The sequence below is a fragment of the Camellia sinensis genome, chromosome 6 (assembly GCF_055761805.1).
Source record: "Camellia sinensis isolate YWXY chromosome 6, ASM5576180v1, whole genome shotgun sequence".
Classification (NCBI taxonomy): Eukaryota; Viridiplantae; Streptophyta; class Magnoliopsida; order Ericales; family Theaceae; genus Camellia; species Camellia sinensis.
The window spans coordinates 180,364,114-180,386,541 of NC_138966.1; positions in this window are offsets into that span (position 1 = coordinate 180,364,114).

Consider the following 22,428-nt stretch of genomic DNA (forward strand, 5'->3'; position numbering starts at 1 on the left):
TTATTTTGATGATGTTGTTTGATGATGATGTTGTGATGTTTGATGTTGTTTTGATGATGATGTTTGATGTTGTTTTGATGATGATGATGTTTGATGTATATACCCTCTATGGTCAATTTCCCTATAATAGGACTTTTCAGTCTATAAAAAAAAATTTAGGACTAAACAGTGTATAAGTTGTTAATTTGGGATTTATTGATGCATCACCCTAATTCCATTGTCATAAATAATAAAAAAATAAATATAAATATTTTAGGCCTAAACAAACAAATTTTTTAGTTTATATTTTTAAAATTTTTCAAACATTTTGTTCAAACCAAACGTGTTTGTTGTTTATGTTTTTCTAAAAATAAACAAAAATATGTTTATAAAATTTTTATTAACATAAACAAAAAACGTAAACGTTACCAAATGCTACCTAAGGTTCAATTCTCTTAACATGTTAATGTCTGTTAATTTATATGTCAAGTAGGTGGGTCTCTAATATTATGTTTTTTTTTATTTTTTTGAAAATAGACATAAAAAAATAGACAGAGTCCTATAATAATTTATAATACTAACTTTCTGATTATATTTTACCAATTTTTTTTTAAAAAAAATTGACTATTTTTATCGTTCCTAAAAATAAAACCTAAGTGGCATGTGCCACTTGATATTGTTAAATTGATAAAATATAATTTTTTTTAAATATATATATATATATATATATATGATATATGCTTTAAAATGTTTGTAACTTAGGCCTCGTTTGGGATGCTATCTTTTTAGCCAATTAGTCAAAAAGTTATTAAATTAACCAATTAGCCAATTAGTCATACCAAAAAGTCAACAATTACGGCTTCTCTCTACTTTTTACACAGCTTTTCGTAATTAGTCAAAAAGTCATCCCAAACATACAAGTTTTTTTTACCTACATTTTTAGCCAATTAGCCAAAAAGTTACTAAATTAGCCTGTTCCCAAACGAGGCCTTATGCATCTTATAATTAAATAATAAGATGATATAATTTTTATATTTTGAATCATTATATATAAAAAAAAAAGTAACAATAAAACTTTATATAAAATATAATGAAAAATCTCATTAGTTATAACTAAAAAAAAGTTAGTCATAATTACAACAACAAAAAAAATGCATAATTAGAGCAGCATGTGATACACCTCTTGTGGACACTCAATTTTTGACCGCCTTTAAGACTTGGGCGCCACCGATGGATCACTCAATGATTAATTTTTACGCTTGTCAAATACTTGATTTCCTCAATAGAAAACTCCGATTTTGAGCCTCAGAAACCTACAAACCTTGCACCATGTTTTTACCAAAACAACAGTTTTCCAAGCCTGACCATCCAGGGGCCTACAGGCCACTTGGTGGCCAACTGGCCACAAATGAGTGTACGGCCGTCCCCTTAGTGGCCGATTGGCCACTTATGTCAAAAAAGTCAGATATTTTTGCCAGCTTTGCCAACTATCTCCACAGGTGCATACATTGCACCAGCTATTTCTGTATTGATATTTCCGAGAACATAACATGTTTTTCTATATATGCTTGACCCCCTCTCATAAAATTAGGTTAGAAAAATTTTGGTCAAGCAAAATTCTTGAAAAAAATCTCTCTCTTTTTCTTGCAACCTATACACATCGATACATACCTTACCTAAGCTTCTTAAACCAAGCTTCTTAAGTTCTTGGCTAAGGTTATTGAGCTTGAATATTAGCTCTTGAGAGTGTGAAATTGGTGGTTTGTAACTCAAAGGGTCATCCCTCTTCAAGAGGTATTATTCCTAGCTTCTTTTCCTTATTTATTGACCATATTTATGTCACGACCCAAACCCACCCCTATAAGTTTAGCGTCGTAACCGGCCAGTAATCGTTGGATTACCAAAGGCCTCTTAACAGAATGACATATAATAAGCGGCTGTGGAATCAAATATAAAAAATATATAATATCCATTGAGCTATGTAGACATGCATGAGACAGAAAACTTTTAAACTTATATAATGTCAAACATCCACAAGACTTATATCATTTTACATATAATGTCATGAGAGACTTAGCCCAGTGTACAGATAGCAAGACAACCAACAAAAACATCTTCACGAAGTTCACAGAACTTGACTTCTCAAAAATGAACCTCCCTGGAAGACATAGTAATTGGCTAACTCAAAACACTCCAAGCAGCAGCTTAAGCCTGGTCACACACCTACTCACCTACATACATAATATAACAGAGTGAGCGGAAGCCCAACGAATAATAACAGAGTAAAAGGTTTAAATGAATGATGTCCATAACAGATTCGGAAATTAGAAATTCATATAAAAAACAGATGTATATTCATTTTCTTGTTCAACTTCATACGGAAATTAAAGTTCATGCTTCATCATACATGGTACATCCAATAGCGTTTTCATGCTTTTCAGTTCCATAGGGAACCTCTGGTACCAGGAACTTGTAATATACTTGAGCCACGGTATTGTTACCCCCAAGCAAGGGACTTGCTTATCAACCACGATATTATTACCCCCGGGCAAGGGCCTTGTGCTAAGGATGCCACGAATACTTGTCAAAAACTGGACAATCGTTCATTGGATAGAATATAACATTTAATAAATCAGAACGTTTCTTGGCATATCATATCATATACGAAATTACTTAAACGTAAACATAGCTTTACAACGTTATTACTCACAGATGGTTTCACTTGCAGAACAGACAAATCAGATAACTTGTGGCGCGTGACCTACACACACATAGCAGAAACACATAATGAAACACACACTCGGTTGGTACTTTACTTCTTTCGTTTTATTCTTAGTGTATTTCAAAGTTTTAACCTCCTACTAAGTCTTGATTCTAAGTTTTAACCTCCTATTGAGTCTTGAACATGGCCTAGAAATGCATAGGATGCAATGTGGATGCCAAAATATATTTGAACATTTTTAACAAAACTTGCTAAAAACAGGGGTCTTGCTCGAGCGCAACTTCCTTCCCTCGAATGGACATAAAAAATGTGAGGAGTCACTCAAGCAGTCTATAAACTTTGCAAAAGTACTTGTTGCTTAATTTTTCCGCTCGACACTCGCTCGAGCGATCTACAAACATGTAAACTTCTGTGAGCAAAGATTTTACGCTCGAGCTAACCTTTGGTCGCTCAAGCAGAGATACAAAACATAGAGTGGTCGCTCGAGCGCAGGATTTGTCGCTCGAGTAGGGAGGCAGAATCTGGAATTTTTATCTACCAAGTGCAAAACTCAATTTCAAAGCTACAAATCATGGTCTTTTGGGCCAAAAACTTGAGGAAACTTGAGGAAATACTTGTAAATGGATAAAACATGGTGAATTCTAAATCATTTTACAAAATTAAAGCCCAAAGGCTTGCCAATTGCGCAAAACAAAACCCAATTCTTAGAAAACATAACATGCATGTTTTGCCTTGACTTCAAAACTTCCAAAACATGATCTAATGACACAAAATGACATGAAACTTGATGAATTCTAAAAATTAAGGTGAATTAGTAACATGCATGAGGAAATTCTTGGAAGACAACTTCAAAATGTTATGAAATATGCATGCATGCATGGTTTGAGTTCATTTCATCAATCCTAACTCAATTCTTGTATCATCCAACTTAATTCTTTAGAGTTCATGTCCTACACATCATAATTGTACAATCTAACGGTTGAATTCTTACCTAGGTTTTCCAAGGTGTGTACTAGAGGCTTTATTCTTGAGTTTCCAAGTCCAATGCCTTCAATTTCTAGCAAAATCTTCCAAATCTCAAGTGTTGATATCAACTCTCACTCTTGGTCTCTTTCTTTCTCTCCCTCACGTTGTATAGGCTCTAAATGATGAGTAGTAGGTGACTCAAGATGGTGTATAAGCCTTTTATAGGCTTGGATTAAAGGATTCTTTAATTAGACTTAATTGAGCATTAATTATTATAATTTAATCATTTCGAACTGAATTTTAATTAAACCTATCGTAAAATTCTAAAAATTCCAATTAACACAAAAACCAAGTCAATTTCATGATCGGATGCCGATAGGGCCTTCAGTTTACAGAATAAAACAAAAACTAGAGACAGATATTGTAATAACCCTCGTCACTGTTTACCGAATAACCATTGATTACCGTTAAACTGAAACTGATTATGACTGATAAGTAAACTGAATAAACTACTGAACTGACTGACTGAAATCTGAAATTGATTGGTAAACTGTATCTGTTTAAATGTGTTTTTATCTGTTTGACCGTTTGACTATCTGTTCATATTTTTGTGTTTAAATTGCGAATTAGAGGCCCTATCGGCGGCCGAACCGGAAACCGATTAGTGTTTTATGATCATCGTAATTAGTGTGATTTTATGGTATATTGATCTGAAAATTGATTTGGTATGATTAAATTAGATTAAATAGTGCTAAATTACAAGAGTTGTATTATTTACCAAACTAACCCCTAGTGGACCACTACACCAAACTTTGTTTAATCCTTAGCCTTGCATTACAAAACATTTCCTCAGCTTCTTTTGAGCACACTACCGAACTAGAGAGAGAGGAAGTGAGAGAGTTGAATTGTTCTAGAGAATTGGCTTGGAAGACTTGAAGGGATCATAGGAGAATTGCCTAATTGGACTTCTATACTTGTAATTGAAGCTCTAGGTGAGGAATTCAACCTCTCATTGTTGTGTTTAAGTGGATTCTTGCATTGTTCCTGTCTAAATTGATGAATTGAGTCATGTTCTAGTCCTAGCATGTCAAATTGAAGCTCATTCCATGCATGCATGTTTGAATTGTTGAGTTGTGAGTTGATTTCATAGTAAAATGTTACATGCATGTTCATATTGTGTTTAAGTCCATGATTTCATCCTGTCCTTGGGAGAATTGGCTCACTAGAGCATGAAATTGAAGCTTTGAATTGAGTTAAACTCATGCATGTCATGTTTGAAATATTGTTCATGAAAATTGGTTTCAAATGGAGTTTATCTGAAACACCCTTGGGCTTTGATTTTGCAAATTGAGCTTTGAATCATGTTAAAGTATGAGTTTTGATGTGTTTTCTGGAAAATTGGCCCAAGAGGATCGAATTTTTGGTTTGAAAACTTGGTTTTGAGCTTGAGGTTCAAATCTGGAATTTCCAGAATTTGGACTCACGCTCGAGCGGGGTGACTGGTGCTCGAGCGTAGAAATCGTGCTCCCAGCATTTTGTTCTGTTTTGCAGTCCGCTCGAGCGGAATAATTGACGCTCAAACGGGACATTGTGTCTTATGCTCGAGTGGGTGTCAAGCGCCCAATCGAGCGTGATTTTCACCTTTCCAGCACTTTTGACTGTTTTGCAGAATGCTCGAGCGGGTAAGTCTACGCTCGAGCGGAAACCTTTGTCTGCATATCCGCTCGAGCAGAGTAACCTACGCTCGAGCGGAGTAACCTAATTAATCATGGATTAACATTAATCAGAGGTCAGGTTGTTACACTTTACTTACTATTTTTGGATCATCTTTCAACTATTTCTATGGATTAAAACTTGTGGTTAAAAGTTATCCAAGGTAGAGGGCTGGATCACCCTTCTTTGTACCTTGTATTCCAAGCTCTTGCCCTTGTTTTCCTATCATTTCATCAACTTTTTTTTTGAGCTTTTTACCACTGAATTTTAGAGGTTTTCAGAGGTTAGAAATGTTGTTTTGAAGTCCCAAAAATAGAAGGGTTAGCCTTCCCTCCTTGTGCTTGTTTACTAACTTAATTTTCCTCAATATTACTAGCCTTTTCAAACTTTTTCATGTGAATTTCAGTGCTATTTTTTACTGTTTTAGAACTGTTTTACGTTGTTAGTTTTGTTTATGCTTTGTGTAGCATGCTTCTAGTGTAATAGTCCTCATAGGTTTGGTGTTTTAGGCATTAGACACCAACCTATTTGAGTTGATAGCATTTATTTAGTGTTTTCTATACTTGTATTCACCTCTAATCACCTTTGCAACCTTCCTCTTTTCTTGGCTTTTGCTTTGTTTTGAGAGTTGTTTCAAATGGTCATTGTTTAAGCTTGAGATAAAGATCCTTGTGCTTAATGGTTTAATCTATTCGGAGGTTCATTACCAAAGACATGACGTCTCTCTCATGCCCAAAACAACGCTTTATTTGACATTTCTCTTCATTAATGGACTTAATCTTCATTATTGGACTAAAATGACTAATGAATGGAAACGTATTTAAAAGAGGTACACAAATTGGGGCCAAGATGAAACAAGATAATAAAATGGTTTGGGGTTCAATCGGACGTCAATTGAACCTAATGAGTTTTGAGCCATTTCATACTCTCTTGTGATGATAATAGCTCAAAATATCAAGTCAACCACTTCTCTTGATCAATATCATGATAGGGATTTGTTGGTCTTTTTAGCTTCATTTATTAAGCTTTTATCCCTTGATTCATAAGTTATCATGCAATGAATTTGCATCGATTGATAGCTTGCAAATCGAGCCTACCCCTCCTTTGACCTGTTTGATGATAAGGAGAGGTAGAGTGGACAAACATCTCCTGAAAATAATCTATTTGTGCTCTGTTTTATGTCTGTTGCAGCAGGGCAGTAATAAACATTAGTGGCCAGCCGACCACCTTTACTATACAGCTGATCACTTCTTCTAGCCGGGCGGCTACCTTTTTCAACCAGGCAGTGTCTTTTTTCTTACAAAACAGAGCAGAGGTATGTTTAATAGTAGTATGTTGTACTTAAAGTAATGGACTTGTAATAATTAATTCCTTAGTTAATTAATTCCATTTTGTAACTAATTAGTTTGTTTAATTAATTAATTAATTAGTTAGCATAGCTAGTTAATTTTTTGTGTTGTAATTGAGTAATTAATTAGAATAGCTAGTTAGTTTTTGAGTTGTACTTAATTAATTAGCTAGAATAGTTAATTAGCTTGTGGTGTTGTAATAATTAGCTTAATTAGCTAGAACATTCATTTAAACCCTCCTGCGCAAGGGTAAACTTGTAATAATGTGTATGCCTTCCAACTCCACGTCTTTCTCCCGTTTATTTACCTGCTTATAATGGATAGCATAGAACATCATATTTCTTTTAGCATTTTCTGTGATTTGCATCCGTTTGTCTTGCATGCATAAGGTTTGGTTCATTATTCTAACGGCATTGTCATTCATTACTTTCTTGAATACGTGCGTTACCGCATGCTATCGAAGTGATTCACATAATATATTTGACAAACCGAACCTATTAGTTGCATTTTTGCATGTGTTGCATTATTCATTCGCATCGTTAGGATCATGCATTTTCTTAACTATTTTATCTATTTTGGCTTGTCTCAGAATACTAGGTGAGTATTTATTGCTTTAGCATACCACATGTGCGTGATTGTTGCCATATCAAGCATGATTACCATAAGGCTAAGTGCTTAAGTGATATACCTGTTTGAATGCTTGTGGATAAAGACTAATTGCTTGAATTGGGATAATTTTGATGAATGTACATATGAGATCACTTTTTTAAAGTGGTACATATTCAAACACTTTTCAAACAAACACGAAATCAAAGTGTTTCAATTTTTGCAAATTAGTCTATACTTGTGTGCATCACATAGTAACAATAGCCTACTAATCGGAACAAGAGCATATAACGTAAATAAAAATCACATCATGATTAGTACAAGCCGATCTTTGATCGGGCAAGTGGGGTGCTCAATTCATGACCTTTCTCTCTTGTACCTAAGTTCCTAAGCCAAAACACTTTGGTGATGACGAACATGTGGCTTTTGGCACTAGTCACGGGTTTCCTAAATTTTTCAAAAATATTTAAGTGACGACTCTGTAATTTGGCAAAGCAGTCCATTTTGGGCATTTTTTATTCAAATCGATTTTCCAAAAGATTTGTCAGATTTGGACTTTTTGTGTTTATCTATTTCATATTGCACTTGTGAGATCAGATTCAGAACCACGGGAGTTCGAACTATAGGGCTATCGTATCCGAAAGGAGCACGAAAATTAAGTTACAGTTTCTGGCGACTCTGCTGGAAAAATTAGAGAACTTGACTTGAAATTCATGATGTGACGTTTTATTTACACTTATATGTCCTTTGCATTTGGTCACTGTGTTTTTCATCTGTTATTCCTAGACGGTTTGCAGGATTCTTGCCCAAAAGCTTGCTAAAAGGCTAACCGGTTGTAGGCTTTACCATGTTGGAAACACAACCCTTGGATCTGGACTACCGCTATATCGTTTGATCTTCCTTTCACTTTTCGGTGTTAGGTGTGAGAGGTATATTAGGTAGTCTTGTTGAGGTACCCCCCTTGACCATTTGGCCTAGCTGGATGTAGTAAGCTATAGTGACTATTCCAAAATAGGACAGAATGCTCACCCGCGTGCAGGATTACGTGAAACCGCTTGATTGAAATAGCGAGGCCCTAGTTCCTGACAAAAACTAGGACAGGATAACCCTACCTCTCATAGGGGTGTTTTTGGCTCTCTTACCTGGTATATGCTTTATAGTGAAACTATACAAGAATGTGCATATCAGTTACAAGGTTGGTACCTGTTTGGGGGCAAAATTCAGTATGGAGTACAGTCCTACAACTTTGATCATATCTGTGTTAATAACATCTTAGCCGAAGTGTTGTGCAGTTTCTGATTACTGCCCTTTTACCTTATTTCTTTTGCTAGGTAGTTTAAAACCATAGCTTTAGAAGGTTCTGATATCCCCCAAGTACTCTGGACCCGCGTCGGAAGACTTTGCAAGGTCGGACATCTTATTCAAGGACAACCTGTGTTTGCTTCACTGTCACAACCCAAACCCGCCCCCATAGGTTCAGCGTCGTAACCGGCCAGTAATCATTGGATTACCAAAGGCCTCTTACCAGAATGATATATAATAAGGGGCTGCGGAAGCAAAACATAGAAAATATACAATGTCCATAGAGTTGTGTTAACGTATATGAGACAGAAAACTTCAAAACAACTTATATATATGTGACATCATAAATACATTAGTCTTATGTCACCCAAATACACAGATAATGCCAAAATGGAACTTGGCCCAATGTACAGATAAGCAAAACAAAGCAAAAATATCTGTAGCAAGGTTACAAAATTAAACATTTCAAAAGGGAACCTCCCCGGGAGACACAGTGGCTAGCTGACACAAGACACTCCAGGTAGCAACTTGGGCCTAGTCACGCGCCTGCTCATTTACATACATAAAATAAATAGTGAGCGGGAACCCAGTGAATAATAACAAAATAAAGGGTTTGAATGAATGATGTCCATAACAGATTCAAAAATCATAGTTCATATCAGAAACAGATTTATATTCATATTTTTGTTCAAATCATATACAGAAATCAGAGCTCATGTATAACGACCCCATCACGTATAATGATTAGCACTTAATTAATTAAGGAGATTTGAAATTTAATTGCCAATTATTCTAATTTAATCTGGATTTACAAAAATTATGGAGATTGATTCATATATGGTTCTATTGAGAATTTATTTTGGAATTAGAAATTGAAAGCCTAAATGGCTCAAGAAAGTACAAATGGTGAACTGAATTATTTAAATTTCGAGTATCGGACCATATGGGAGTTTAATTAAATATTCGATTCAAATCTATAAAATTGAGATTTGATTAATGGGGTCCGAATTGGAGTTAATTAAGTTATACGAATTATGAATTAAGATTATTATGAATTAAATTTATTTATGAGGTGTTCAATTGAATATGTAATTTATTGATGAAGATTTTGAAGATTAAGCTAAAATTGAAGGCCTTAATGATTTAAGAAATCAAAATTGAAGATGAAAATAAATTTAATTTAATATTTGGAGCCTTTTGGGAGTTCGATTAAAAATCTGATCCAGAATGGTAAATTTAAATATAATTAATTGGGCTCTAATAGAAGTAACATTAGATTAATTAATTATGTGAGATTGTGATTAGCCATAATTAATTTAATTATATGTTAATCAAGATTTATTAAAAATAAGTGTTATGTAATTAAATTAATCTTAACCATAAATTAAATTGTAGAATGATTTAAAGTTTAAGGATATATGTTGGTGTGTGTGCACTGAGATATATGTGTATGTGTAGAGAAATCTGTGTGTGCACGTGTGCCTATGGGTCAAGAACTGAAGGTGTGTATATAGGTACTAAGTTGAGGGATGCCTTCAATTCCTTGGCTGAAAGAAAGAAGAAAAAGCAAAGGAAGAAAGAGAGAAAACCGAGAGAGAGAGAGAGAGAGAGAGGTGCTGGAAATTGCTTCTAATTTCTGAATTTGAAGTCTTAGGCAAGAATTCTAAGCCTAAATTTTGTAGATAATCCTCCATGCATCATGAATTAAGAAAGTTATGGAATAAATTTCATGGAATTTGTAAGGAAATGGGTTTGAATAAGAAAATAAAACTAGGTTCATAGTTATGAAAATAAACATGGAAATTGATTATTTTTTGTTTGATGTTGAATATCTTGCATAAAGTTGGGTCTCATTTCTACATGCATGTAATTTGGAAGAATTAAGAATAATATGGGTTTTGATTTTAATTATTAACCCATGCATGTAATGTAATTTAAGAGTTTGACTCAAATTAAACATATTTTGGAACATCTATGATTTAAGGAAATAAGTTTGGAAAGTAGTTAGTTTGAGTTTGATTCTGTCATTCTTCATAAATTTGAAACTCAACCTTACATGTACTGTGGATTTTTAAGATTTTAGACTTTAATTCATGTTTTAAAAGTTTATGGGCTTAAATTAGGATTGATATGAAGAAAGTAATAAAAATCTAAATTAGAGCAATTCAAGAAGTAATAGTTAGTTTATGGGCTTAAATAGTTAGTTTTGATTTTAATTTCATACACGCAAATGATTATCTAAGAAGTTTATAATTTTAATTTCATGTCTTGAAGGAAAATAAAAAAGAGTTTGAAGTCAATTTTATGTAAACAAAAAAAAAAAAATTAGTAAAAAAATGAGTTAGATTCATGATTATGGAATTTAACTTAGAAATTAATTATTTTGGATTTGATTTCGAATATCTTATATGAATTTGAATCTTATTGTTACATGCATGTAATTTGGAGAAATTGAAGAATTAATTCGTGAACATAGTTAAGGTTAATCAATATGGAAATAATGACATGCACAATGAAGTTTTTAAGAATTGAGCCATACAATTTCATATTTTGGAGAGAATGAAGAATTATATATATATATATATATATATAAATAAGTCAAGTTTATGGAAATTTGGGGTTAGTCCTAAAGTTAGACAAGGTTTTGATTTTTATTATGAAAGATAGGAATTAGTTTAATTTTAAATTTGAATCCATGCACGTAATGTAATTTAAGAGTTTTATTTAATGTAAACGTGTTATGGAATATAATTAATTAGTTAGTTTCATTTGAATTACATATATGCAATGTTCGCTAGGAAAGTTGACAAGAAAATGAAGAATTAGAGTTAATATCAAATTTATGAAGTTTAATTAGAAATTAATTATTTTGCATTTGATTTTGGAAGTTGTAATTAAAATCTAGCTTCATAAATTATATGCAATTTTATTGTGCATTTGATTTTGAAAATGACTTTTAGAATCATGAGTTCATGGGTTTTGATTTAAATATTGTGTTTCAAGATTTTGAGCAAATAATTTATAAATAAATAAGTGTTTATGTTTTCTAAAGTATTTTCAAAGTTCTGATCAAAATTAGTATGGGTTTAAAAATTGAATATGCACTAGGAAACTATTTTTGAGAAATTTAGAATTTTGGAATTTTACAGACCGCTCGAGCGGACTAGCTACCACTCGAGTGTACATTGAAGACTTCCAGTACTTTTGCAGTCTTTTATAGACCACTCGAGCAACTAAAGGTTCGCTCGAGCGAACAATGATTTTTAGCATATTTTGAAAAATTACATTTAGCTCATATTTTTATTTTCATCTCTTCCCAAACATTTTAAACATGATTTATGACTTATTGAAGATTAATAAGCCAACAATCAACATAACTTAGTTGGTTAAAGAATAAGTCATTAACGTAGTAGTAATTGATTAAGAAACCAAGTAAGAAATTGATTTATTCAGAAAATAATGATTTAGTAATGAAAGAATATGTGAGATGAGAACCCGATTCATTTGACTAAAGAAGAATAAGTGTAGTAGACATTCGGATTATTTAGACAGAAGGCAGGAAAAGTTAAGTTTGATCAAGGAAATTGATATTATGTTTCAATGTGTACATGTTATGTGTTTGTGTAGGTTACGCGCTATTGTCTGTCTGATTTGTCTAATCTGCTTCTGCAGCTATCTGTGAGTAATAACTTTGTAAAATTATATTCAAGTTAAATTATTTTCTGTATATGAAATAAGATCTGTTTGATGAAATGTTATGTTTTGTACTATGAATGATGTCCAATTTTTGATAAGTATTTGTGACACGAGTATGTTATTTGTTCCCGGTCCAGAGGTTCTTTTATGGAACTGACAAGTTATCTGCACCCGGCTGGAGGTTTCTTTATAGAACTAACAAGTTATCTGTTCCCAATCCGGAGGTTCCTTTATGGAACTGACAAGTTATCTACACCCGGCTGGAGGTTCCTTTATGGAACTGACAAGTTATCCGTTCGCAATCTGGAGGTTCCTTTAAGGAACTGACAAGTTATCCGTACTCAGCCAGACTCGCTATGGAACTGACAAGTATAATATTTGATACTCTGTATGTGATCTATTAGCGCTAACGGTTGTACTATGTAAGATTAAGTATGAACTCTGATTTCTATATATGAATTGAATAAGAATATGAACGTGAATTTGTTTCTGACTGAAATCTGAATATGCATACGACTTTGTTTTTTATATAAACTCTGATTTCTAACTCTGTGATGGACATCATTCATTAAAACCCTTTACTTTGTTATTATTTACTAAGTTCTAGCTCACTGTATTATTTATGTATGTAGGTGATCAAGCGCATGACCAGGCTTAGAGGCGTCTGCTTGGAATCTGTTTTGTCAGCCAACCTATGTGCCTCCCGTGGAGGTTCCGGATATGTCAAGTGGTTATGGCTATGTGATTAAGTTCAAGTTTTGTCTTCTTGTTTGGTTAAACAAGTCTTTGTTATTTTGTAAATAGGGTTAAGTCCCTTTTTGTCTAATCTGTATATATATAATGACGTAGGGATGATGTGTAGATATGTATATAAAAAGTTTTTTTTTATCTCATATAAGTCTGCACAGCTCAATGGATGTTATACATTTGTTATTTACTTCTGCTAGCCACTAATATTATGTTAATCTGTCTCAGAAGCCTTCGGTAATACTAAGATTACTGACCGGTTACGATGCTAAACTTATAGGGGCGGGTTTGGGTCATGACATCATGCTTAATCATATATGGTACATCCATTAGCATCATTATGCTTGTCAATTCCATTAAGGAACCTTTGGTACTGGGAAACTTGTAATGTACTTGAGCCACGGTATTATTACCCCCGGGAAAAGGCCTTGAGACCACGGTATTGTTACCCTCAGGCAAGGGCCATGAGACCACAGTATTGTTACCCCCGAGCAAGGGCCTTGTACTTATAGACCACAGTATTATTACCCATGGGCAAGGACCTTGTGCTAAGGATGCCACGAATATATTTCATAAACTTGGACAATCATTCATTGTACAGAATATAACATTGCATAAAACAGATCTTAATTCATATCATTTAGAAAATAATTAAAGTTAAACATAGCTTTACTAAGCTATTACTCACAGATGGTTCTACTTGCAGAACAGACAAATCAGATAACTTGTGGCGCATGACCTACACACACATAATAGAAACACACACTCAGTTGGTACTTAACTTCTTTCGTTTCATTCTTAGTGTGTTTCTAAGTCTTAACCTCTTATTGAGTCCTAATCATGGCCTAGGAATGCCTAGGATACAATGTGGATGCCAAAATGCACTTTGGAACTCTTAACAAAACTTGCTGAAAATAGGGGTCCCACTCGAGCGCAACTTCCTTCGCTTGAGCGGACATGCAAACATGTGAGAGGCCGCTCGATCGTAACTTCCTTCGCTATAGTGGTCTGCAAACTTTGAAAAAGTACTCGTTGCGTGATTTTCACGCTCGACGGACGCTCAGCAGTCGCTCGAGCGTGAGACTCAGGTCCTCGCTCGAGCGCAACTATTGTTACCCGAGCGGTCTGTAAAAACATGAAACTTCTGGGAGCTCACATTTCACACTCGAGCGGACTTCTGGTCACTCGAGCGGAAGTGTCAGATCACAAAGTGGTTGCTCAAGCGCAGCTTCTGCCGCTCGAGCGGAAGTGTAGAATTTGGAATTTCGAGATTGCACTCCCAAGCTCCAAACTCAAATTACACACCTTAAAACTCATCTTTTTGGGTCAAAACTCCAGATAACATTTAGAAACTTGTAAAATACCATGGTTTGAAGATCATTTCACTAAATCAAGATCCAAAAGCATGCTAATTGATCAAAATTCCAACTTGTAATTTATGAATATGCCATGAACATGACATGCATGAATTACTTTGGACTAAGGCTTTCCAAAACATGATTAATTAAGGTCAAATGATAAGAAATGTGATGAATTCTCAAAACCAAGTCAAGTTAGACACATGCATGTGACAATGCTTTAGAAATCTACTAAAAATGCCATGATATATGCATGCATGAATGATTTAGGTTACAATTCTATAATCCTAGCTTCATTCTTATGTCATTCCACCTCTTTCACTAGAATTCTTGCAAAATTAATTCAATTACATAACTAAGGGTTGGATTTCTTACCTTAGATGCTTAACTGTGCTCTCTCAAGAGTTAATTAATTACCTCTTTAAAAAGTTTGGTCCTCCAAACTCGGATTACCTTTATTTTGGAGAAACATCGGATCCAAAGGAAACAAATCAGGGTACCTCCTTATCATATCTTCTTCCGTCTCCTAAGTCGCATAGGTCCCTCTGTGGTTTTGCCAATCAACCTTTACTAAGGGGATCTCCTTATTCCTCAGTCTTTTGATTCTTCGGCTCAATGTATCATAGGTCCCTCCGTGTAGTCATCCTTTAGCAGTATGTGTATCGGCTCAATCACATGTAACGGGTCTCTAAAATAATCCTGAAGCATAGAGACATAAAAAATATTGTGCATATGTTCCATTACCGGAGGTAAGGCCACTCGGTATGTTACTGAGTTGATTTTCTCTAAAACTTCATACGGGCCAATGTATCTTGGTGCTAGCTTTCCTTTTACCACAAATCTTATCTGGCCTTTCATTGGAGTCACTTTGATAAACACATGATCTCCGACTTCATATTCTCTATCACGCTTTCGGATATCAGCGTAACTCTTTTGGCGGCTTTGTGCAGTTTTCAAACGTTGATGGTTCAATTTCACTTTTTCAATTGTTTCTTGCACAAGCTCCGATCCTAACAACGGTCTTTTACCTACCTCAACCCAATAAATCGGAGAGTGGCACTTTTTACCACGAAGCTGTACTAATACTCGAATGGTAACTGTTGTTATTCACAAACTCGGGTAGCGATAAGTAGGTTTCCCAATTTCCTTAGAAATTTAGGGCACACATCCGTAACATATCTTCTAAAGTCTGATTAGTTCATTCAGATTGGCTGTCTGTCAGTGGGTGATAAGCACTACTCAGTTGTAGTTCAGTTCCCAAAGCCTGTTGTAAACTTTGCCAAAACCTCGATGTAAACTTCGAATCTCTATCAGATACAATAGATACTGGTACACCATGCAATCTCACAATCTCATTTATATAAATATTGGCCAACTTATCCGCATTATAAATAGTTTTAACAGGCAAAAAATGGGCAGACTTAGTCAGTTGGTCAACAATGACCTAAATAGAATCCATACCTCGAAAAGAGCGAGGCAAACTCACAATGAAGTCCATAGTGATATGCTCCCATTTCCATTCCGGTATTGGGAGTGGCTGTAGCAATCCAGCAGGTCGTTGATGTTCAGCTTTGACTTGTTAGCAATGCAAATACTTAGCCACGTAGTTAGCAATACTTTTCTTCATTCCAAGCCACCAGAAATTCTGTTTCATGTCATGGTACATCTTTGTATTTCCCAGATGCATAGCAAATTTTGAATTGTGGGCCTCGGTCATAACATGTTTCCTTAAATCAGAACAATCCGGTACACAGTCTATTCTGAAATTTTAACACACCCTCTTCAATCACAAACTCGAGCCTCGATTTTGAGTCAATTTCATTGAAAATATTTTTCAAGAACTTATCTTCATGTTGTTTCTCTTTAATTTCTTCAATGAGTGCGGGTTGAGCAGAAATGGCGGCTAAGATCCCGTCTTGTTCATGTAATACAATTTCAATTTCATTCTTTTCTAGATCATATATTAATTCCTTCTGACCGGTGAGTAAACATGACAAATTACCCATGGATTTCTGGCTTAAGGCATCTGCAACGGTATTGGCTTTTCCCGAATGATACAAAATTTGCAAGTCGTAATACTTGATCAACTCAAGCCATCGTTTCTATCGCATGTTCAGTTCCTTTTGGGTGAAAAAATATTTGAGGCTTTTATGATCAGTGTACACTCCACAAGTCACACCGTATAGATAATGTCGCCAAATTTTCAAAGCAAATACCACAACCGCTAATTCAAGATCATGAGTTGGATAGTTCTTTTCATGAGGGTGAAGTTGTCGATAAGCATAAGCAATCACTTTTCCATTTTGCAGTAACACACACCCTAAGCCTTTGTAGGAAGCATCACTGTAAATTTGAAACCCATCAATACCATTAGGCAAAGTCAAAATTGGTGCAGTTACTAACCTGGTCTTTAACTCTTGGAAGGTAGTCTCTTTTTGATCAGTCTAACAAAATGATATAGCTTTCTGTGTTAGTTGAGTGAGTGGAAAAACAAGTTTGGAAAAATCTTTTACAAATCTGCGATAATAGCTTGTAAGTCCCAAAAAATTTTGAACTTCTGATACATTTGTCAGTCTAGGTCAGTCCATAATAGCTTCAATTTTCTATAGGTCAAAGGAGATACCATCCTTGTCGATTACATGCCCCAAAAATACCACGCTGTCGAGCCAAAATTCATATTTGGAAAATTTTGCATATAACTTCTTTTCTGTTAGGGTCTGTAAAGCAATTTTCAAATGATTTTCATGTTCTTCTCTACATTTAGAATAAATTAATATATCATCAATGAACACAACAATAAACTCATCAAGGAATTGTTTGAGCACTCTATTCATTAAGTCCATGAATGCTGCAGGTGCATTAGTTACCCTAAATGGCATGACTAAGAATTCATAATGTCCATATGTAGTCTGGAAATCGGTTTTCTCAATGTCTTCTGCTTTCACCTTTAGCTGGTGATATCCGGATCTAAGATCTATCTTAGAGAACACTTGTGCTCCTTGAAGTTGATCAAACAGGTCATCTATTCGAGGTAGTGGGTACTTGTTCTTGACAGTTACTTTGTTCAATTCACCGTAGTCAATACATAGCCTCAAAGACCCGCCTTTCTTTTTGGCAAATAACACTGGAGCACCCCAAGGTGAGGTGCTTAGGTGAATAAACTTCTTGTCTAACAGTTCCTGAAGTTGAGTTTTTAATTCTTTCAATTCAGAGGTGGACACTCTGTATGGGGTTTTAGAAATTGGTTGTGTCCCGGGTACTACATCAATGGTGAACTCAAGTTCCCTATCAATTAACTCCCCAGGTAGGTCAGTAGGAAACACATCAAAAAATTCACAGGCCACAGGAATATTTTCCACACCAACACTATTCAATGACACAATCAACACACAACACAAATAGCCTCGACAACCTTTTCTCAACAATTTCTTAGCTTTCATAAATGAAATCAAGTATGGTGGAGGAACTACCCCATTTCCAGTAAAAACAAATTTAGGCATACCGGGTGGTTTGAACACAACAGATTTACTCGCACAGTCAATGGTGGCATAGTATTTAGTCAACCAATCCATACCTAGAATACAATCAAAATGATCAATGCTCAAGGGTAGCAAATCAACATACAATGTCATATCACCAATCATAATATCACATGCCGGACAAATATAAGCACATATCATAGAACTCCCAGATGGTGTAGACACAGATAGTAAACAATTCATAAGTTTTAATGGTCTAGTTAATTTCTAAGAAAAACCATACGATACAAATGAATACGTGGAACCAGAATCAATCAGCACATAGGCATTCTGAGCACAGATAGAGATTATACCTGACACCATTGACTCAATATTCTGCACATCCCAGGTACTAATGCAAAAACCTAACCTTGTCTCAAAGTTTCACCCCTAATATTGGCTCTTACATTCGTTCTTGGTACAGAAGCAAATGGCCTGTCTTGCCGCATAAAAAGCAAGCACCAATTGCATGGTGAAACGTGCCCTTATGCTTCCTTCCACATTCTGAACAAACTGGCATAGACCCACTGCTTTGGCTTGAGCTACTTGACGATCCAATATTTTGCCTTTTCTGGACAAACCAGCCTTTTTACCTCTCCATTCAGTTGTTGGAGTTGTAGCTTGTTTCTTTGCTGCTAGTATGGCCTCTGCCATCAATGCCTTATCACGCACTTCCATATAAGTAGGCAATTTCAAGATGCCTACTCGGTCAAATACTTTCAGATCTAGTCCTCCCTCAAACTTTCATGTTTTCTTATAATCTGTGTCCACCATATGAGTAGTAAATCTGGCCAACTCGGTGAATTTAGCCTTGTACTCAGCCACGAACATCTTTCCTTGCTTAAGTTCTTGGAATTCAGAAACTTTTCGGTCTCTAAAGCATTGGGAAAATTACTTGTTGTTGAAGATATCATTAAATTGAGCACAGGTCATATTCCCATTACTATTTCGGATCAATAACCACCATCTCCGAGCTTCATCTTTAAGAGTGTAGGTGGCTAATAAAACCTTCTGAGTCTCAGTACAGGGGAACACTTCAAATAACTTCTCCATTTCAAGTGACCATGTCTCCGCTTTCAACGGTTCAATACCACCCAAGAAAGTTGGTGGTTTCGTCTTCAGGAATTTCTGCGTTAGGTTGATGATGTCATTATTATCCAACTCAACTTGGACCGAAGGGGACGGATGAGGCATCAGTTGTTGTCTTTGTTGCTGTGCTATTGTTTTAATTAGAGCGGTAATCATTTGTTCCATTCGGATCACACAAGCCTCTGAGGATTTACTTGTATCATTAGTTCTTGCATCCTCCATTAGCTATAGGTAAACAAAAGCATAGTAAACACATGCAAATAGTTCTTTTCACAGTGTTCAGAACATTCACTTTCAGTTCATTCGTTTCAATTTCATGTGTTCATGTTCTAATACAATTTTCTCGTGCAAATAAATTAATACACACTCATACATGCAAATAGAATGCCCCTAACTCTCACTAGTACATCTTATAGCTCATATGGACTCGCGTGTGCGGTATAACGCGTGCTTGTAGACACCCCATTTTTGACCGACCTTAAGACTCAGACATCACCGATTGAGCGCTTGGTGATGTTGCATATTGTGCTCGTTCAGAGGTTTCAGAGTCTCGGCTGCGAGCCTTGCCTCCGGACTTCCGGACTCTTTCATGCTTTGCCTCGATTTGCGAACCAGGCTCTGTTTTCTCTGTTTTCTCTTCTCGAAGAGAGGGAGAGGTCTCGTAGATCATCTCTCAGTGGCCGTAGGCTACGTTTCGTGGTCGTAGGCCATTTTGCCCACTTGGAGTCCGGTTTCGGGTTTTTCGGAGTCATTGGCCGTGTGCCTCGGTTTGGGACCGCTTAACCACCTCCGTTTGCTCCAGTTTTTGGCATGCATCTTATTTGCTCCCTTTTGAGGGACACTGTGGCTCAAAAAACCAACTTCGTGGTCGAACACCACTTTTGGTGCCTAACAGTCAATTTTCGGGGCCTCGGGCTGCGCGTGTTGGCCCCCGAACCTTCATTTTGCATCGGTTTGGGTTCATTTTTGGCAGAGACCTCTGTTTCATTGTTAGAAAGGTCATAGAAGGGTGGGAGGCCAGTAATTGTTCTGACAACCAGTTTTATCCCTCCATCGCCCGTTTTTCTCACTTGAAAGCCAAAGTTGACCACCCTAAGGCCACTTTTTCTTGCCCCAAACCACATATTTGTGTTGTACACACCTGGGAGGCCACCAATATCACATGGTCGGCCAGTAATTTTGTGTGACCCTTTTGAACCCCTCATAAAAGTGGCATTTTCTCTCTCCTGGTTCACTTTCTCCAGTTTTTGACCACATGATTGTGTTGTGCACACATGGGAGGCCCTCTTTTTGGCATGGCCGGCCACTAATCATGATTAACCCTTTTGACCCTTGGCCGGCCGGCCATGGGGAGAGCCAGCCGGCCACCTGCAACCTCAATAACCAGCCGGCCATGATCCTCTCTCCAGGTACATTACATATATACATTCTGTTTCCCCCCAGATTTTGTATCTGGGAGGCTGCACTTTTGGGGGGAAACTTGAATTCTTTCCCCCCCATTTTTCCCTCATTTTCTCCCCTTCTTTTGCCTATATAACAGCAACTCCAGCTCTAGGTTGAGGGTTACAAAAAATTGCTCTTAGCCTCCTATATTGTATCTCCCTCTCCTTCTCTTCCAAACACCAAAACCTCTCCAAACCCTACACCATTTACCCTACACCCCTTAGCACAAGGCCTCCACCCTCCATTCCAGTAGTTTCAAGGTCATTTCCAGAGCTTAGGAGCACCCAAACTTGGTCCAAAAGGCTGTCAAAGATTGGTCTTCAAAGGTAAGCCTCATTCTCCTCATTTTGGCTCTATTTTTGCATACAATCTAAGCCATACTTTCTTGCATATTTGGGCCCCGACCCTAACTGAAAATAGCATTATTTTGAAGTATTTTTCATGTTTGTTTAAGGCTTCCTTTTTATACTTGCTTCTTTACCTCTCTTGTATGCCTATTTCTTGAATGGTATTTTAGACCTATTTTTAAACTGTTTTGAACTTTTCTATAAACTATGAGTTGGCTTATTTTGAGCCCTTCTTCAACATTGTTGAAGGGCTCTTCACTGTTTGAGGCTTCCTTTTGGCACTTGCCTCTTTATCCCTCTTTTGGCCTTATTTTTGCATGTTTTGTTAGCCCCTTGTGCTTGTATTTTTGGGCTCTGACCCGAACTGCAAATAGTCATATTGTTACCCCCTCTTCATGTTTTATCAAGGGTCTTTTGTTGTTTGAGGCTCCCTTTTTACACTTTGTGTTTAAATCTTCTTTTAGGCCTATTTCTTGCATAGTATTTTAAGCTTACTTGTGCACTGTTTTGGACTCGGCCATAAACTGTAAAATACCTTTTTTTGAGCCCCTATTCAACTTTTTTGAAGGGATCTTCATTGTTTGGGGCCATCAGCTGCTACTTGCTTCTTTATCTCTCTTTCAGGGCCATTTTTGCATGCTAACTTAGCCCTATTTGTGTCTATTGTTTGGCCTTGCTTAAAACTATAAACATGCTTGTTTTGGGACTGTCTTGCTTTTGTCTTCATACTTCATGTTCAAATAATGCATGCTTTGCATAGCCATAGGTCATTCCATGTACCTCGTTTCATGTTTCGGGTCCCATTCCATACATCGGGAGCCATGTTTCCAAGTTTCGGGATCATTTCGCATCGCATTTTAGTGCTGAAACTTGCATGTTTATATGTCGTTTTCCATGCCTTGCCATGTCTTGTTAGAGTGACATTTGTGCCTTAGGGTCGGTCCTCGGTTTGCGTGCATGTGTGCGTGCATTTCGAGTGTCTCATTTTCCATCTCATGGCCTCTTATGTGAGTGTGGCTGAGGTCCATTCATGTTGGTGTAAGTCCATTGTGCATTGTGCATGCCATTTCATTTCATAGCATTGCGTATGCTAGGTTGTATGTTAGCGCATTGTGTATGCCATGTTATCTCGTGCATCGTGTATGCCATTTCATAGCATTGTGTATGTTAGGTTGTATCTTAGTTGCATTTCATGCATATCATGCATATTGCATCGTGCTTGGGATAGGAGTTAGCCCGAGCACGGGAAACGAGGAACGTTTCGTACTTCGAGTGATGGAACGTGTCTCAATTCCCAATCACCGACACTCCAGATTTCCCATGATGGAGTTTAGGTTTTGTTATGTTTATATGTGCATTCATTTCATATTGAGTCGTGCAATTCGACTCCTCGGCCATCATGCATCGATATGCGTGATTGGTGGCACGAGGATCGAAGCATGCATACATTTGCGAAAATACATTGCCATGCTCCTTTCCTACTCTCTGTTGCAGTAAATCAAGAATCAGCAGTCTTCCGGGGCTTGGCGCGCTTTCCAAAAAATTATTGCAAAACAGAGGCTAACCGGGGCATCGCAGTGGATTTCCGCACAA